This window comes from Elephantulus edwardii, unplaced genomic scaffold, assembly GCF_000299155.1.
Source record: "Elephantulus edwardii isolate Elephantulus edwardi_28Jun2011 unplaced genomic scaffold, EleEdw1.0 scaffold00011, whole genome shotgun sequence".
Classification (NCBI taxonomy): Eukaryota; Metazoa; Chordata; class Mammalia; order Macroscelidea; family Macroscelididae; genus Elephantulus; species Elephantulus edwardii.
Window position 1 is genome coordinate 18,582,967 of NW_006399761.1, and position 4,033 is coordinate 18,586,999.

The window sequence follows — 4,033 nt, forward strand, 5'->3', positions numbered from 1 at the left end:
TTCTCAATACAAGTACAAGATATATAGCAAAATTGTTTGTATATATGTGAATTTTGGTGTCAATGCTGCATGATAATCTAATTGTGGAATGGTTATGAAGTTCTAGGCACTTAATTATATCCGGTGGGAGCAAACATGGCAATACCTACATGTTTTGGAAGTAATAGGCTGGCAGGTGAATCACTCCAAATTAGTTACTCACTAGTGGTGGCCTAGTGGCAAGAAGTTGCACTGAAATCACAAAGACACATGGTTCAAGTCCACCCCCTGCTCTGTTGGAGAAGGATGGGCAATCTCCTCCCGTCGGATTAACTGCCTCTGAAAACCCACTGGAGGGTCAGCTAAGAGTTCATCCTGACTGGATGGTACACAATAACAACAATCCCATAATATACTTTGAGCCCAGTGAGACAACATTGCTAATTCTTTCACATCATTCCACCCACTTTTCTACCTTCGTGTCTTTGGCCTCTGTCCAGAGTGACTGTGTTCCCTGCTTCCCTTTATCTGAGCGCTGTCCATTCATCAATGTCCATCCGAAGGGTCACCCTTCCATGAAGCGCTCCTCAGATCCCAGAGGTCTGAAGTCCTCTAAGTTTACATTCTTTCTTAAAAAATGTAGTCTATAAATCAAACGATCAAGGTTATGCTGCTTGGCGACTTAAAACAACAAAGTTTATTTTTCACTTACAGCAGGTAAGCAAGGGAGTGCTGTCAGACAGAATCTCTGTTGACACTCGCTTCCAGGGCCGTTCATGGAGGCAGGAAAATCAGACTGAACAAGTCTCTACTGCCTCTTAAAATATACGATGAAAGCCAATTGCATAATCATGCCCTTCTTCAAGAAGAAAAAAATCACACAATCAGACCATATTACCCAGCATTAGAGACCTACATGATGGTAAGATCAGGCTGCTACCTCGATTCCTAGATATAGTTCCATTTGTTTGGGATTTTTCCTTCACGATACTCTTAACAATTTACATCATAATATGTCAACATAATCGAAATTGAGATTGTTAACGACTTTAGTCTGCTTGGCACCATGGTCAACACTCTTGGCACCAGTAGCCAGGAAATCGTATCAGTAGCCATATTGCGATGGGAAAGTCTGTTGTTAGGGACCTCTCCAGGGTACTGAAGGACAATGGTGTCACTCTGGAGAGTAAGGTGCATCTGATACAGGCCATGGTCTTTGCAATCACTTGTTATGCACCAGAGAGTTGGACAATGACTAGGAGGGATAGGAGGAGAATTGATGCCTTTGAGCTGTGGTGCTGGAGAAGAGTATTGAATGTACCATGGACTGCTAGGAAAACAAACAGATTCATGCTGGAGAGGGTTAAACCAGGCTACTCCTTGGAGGCAAGGATTCTGAGGCTCCGTCTAACATACTTTGGACATGTTGTGAGGAGAGACTGGTCGTTGGAGCGAGACATCATGAGTGGGAGGGTGGAGGGACGGCACAAGAGGGAAAGACCCTCTATGAGGTGGATTGATTCAGTGGCTGGGATAATCGGGATGGGAGTGTCAGATGCGGTGCGATTGGCACAGGATAGAGCAGAGTTTAGGGCTGTTGTACATAGGGTCGCTATGAGTCGCAAATGACTCGATGTCACATAACAACAACAACGACAACAACAGCAATCATTTTTTGTTGTTGATTGCCGTCAAACCAAGGGTGACTCGTAGTGACCCTATGAACAAAAGACCAGAAGTCTTTCTGTAACTATGGTCGTTTCTCAAAGTTCATAGAGTTTCCAGAGTCATGCTGTTTAGGAAGTGGATGCCACTCCTGCATCCAAACATGTCATAATCTGGGAGCTCCACCAAACACCGTCCACCACGGATAACCATTATGGCATTGGACACCCCAGCGGCACAGAGTTCAGCATCATAGCCACTCCAGGTTACCTCAGTACAGCAAATTGACCCACCAGTGCTGCACATATTTCTCCTATTCAAGTCGCTCAACACTAACAGGTCAACTGAAAAAGAATGCATTAACAATCCAACAATGCTGTCAGATTGTCCATACTCTAAACAGTGACAAATAATTGTTTATTTCAATAATGATGTGGTTTACAATTGTTGTTGTTGTTTTTGTGTGCAATCGAGTCGCCTGCAACTCATAAGGATCCTATGTACAACAGCCCTAACCTCTGCCCTATCCTGTGCCAATCTCAGTATCGCCGACACACCTATCCCCGTTACCCCAGTCACTGAATCAATCCATCTCATCTAGGGTCTTCTTCTCCTGAACTGTCCCTCCACCCCCCCGAGCATGATGTCCCGTTATAAGGACTGGTCCCTCCTTGTAACATGTCCAAAGTATGTCAGACAAAGCTTCAGAATCCTTGCCTCCAAGGAGCAGCTTGATTTAACCCTCTCTAAGATAAACCTGTTTGTTTTCTTAGCAGTCCATGGTATATTCAATACTCTTCTCCAGCACCACAGCTCAATTAACATTAAAATTATGTCATATTATAACACATATTAGGTAGTCCTGGAAGGAGCTCTGGCCTTCTAATATTTAGGAGCTATGTTGCAATCCCAAAGGCATATGGTTCAAATCTGCTAGTTGGCTTTGCAGGAGAAGAATGAACAATCTCCTCCTAACAGATTTACTGCCTCTAAAAATCTGCAAGTGGGTCAGTGATAGATCGCTAAATCGGTTCTGACTCAATGGTGCACAACAACGTAATGCTTGTTAACTGATAACCGGAAAATAAGGTTTCCCATCTTTGCTGGTGTTGAGAACCCACCCATAGCTGGCCTTTCTGTAGGTCTTAAGAGGCAGCAAATGACACGAAAGGACATTGCTCATCTTTCTCCTGAGGAGCAGCTGGTGGACTCGAATCACGTACCTTTGGATTGCCAGTACAACTCTTTACCGTTAGGCCACAAGAGCTCCGTACGAGGCCACTGTCATTGTAGTGTTTACACACCATTGAGTCAGAACCAACCCATGTTTGTTTGCGCATGTTTCTCATATGAAGCAGCTGGTGGATTGGAACCATGGCACTTCAGGCTCACTAGTAGCAACTCCTACCACTAGGCTACCAGAGCTCCCTGAAGAAGAATATTCGGTAAAACACTGTATCACAGCATGGATTTCATTTCATTCAGCTGCCTTCTACACTTCCCCCAACCATCCAGCCTCATTCGTCCCGACGCCCCTAACATGAAGCAGATCATGCTGTGTTCATGATTTCCTCTCCACCTCTCAGTTTCTCCTCCAGCATAAACCCTGTTTCAAGCTCAGTGGCTGCATCATAGAAGGGGTTTAGTAATAGTTGTGAGAAATAGTTGTGGCTGTAGGAGGAGTCGGGTCCAACATAGATGTCACCGTGCCGTCTTGGAAGACCATCAATGAAAAGGTGCTGCGCTCGTCAGACAATAGTATAAAGTGAGTGGGATTTTCAATCTCCTCATCTCCCACTAGAGTTAAAAGACATTTCACTGCCTAATTTGAGCTTCAGTTAGAGGTTATGCATTCAGATGCACCGGGCTCCTCTAAAAGCAGCCTCCTTCACCTTGTTCTGAGGGACACCTGGCTGCTGTGGGTGGCGCTGGAGGCTGGAGGAGTAAGGCCAGGTGAAGGGGACAATGGAGAGGCAGGTCCCCACCACCTTTCCTTTCCACCCAGAGCCCCGAGGGAGGGTCTCCGTGCAGGTTTCATGAACCCTTTGATTCGCCGCTTTCTCACACGGCTCTTCAATGCTTTGGTGCCTTAATAAGATTTAACTGAAAAGAGACTTCTTCCTTTTCACAAATTGGGGAGGAAAAGAGAAAATCTGTTTGGACATTTTTAAGGAAAAATGAGGGGAAAAAAATTAAAAAGGGCATCAGACTTCTTCTCCTTCCTTCCTCTCATCCTTTTCATTCTCTTAAGTCCCGTCTGCTTTCTTTCTTTCTTTCCTCCCCTTTCTTTCCCCTCCTTCCCTCTCCCTCTCTTCTTTTCTTCCTTTCTACCTCATTCCCTTCTCCCTTTCTTTTCTTTTCCTTCTAAAGCTCTTTCTGGTTTTGAGCA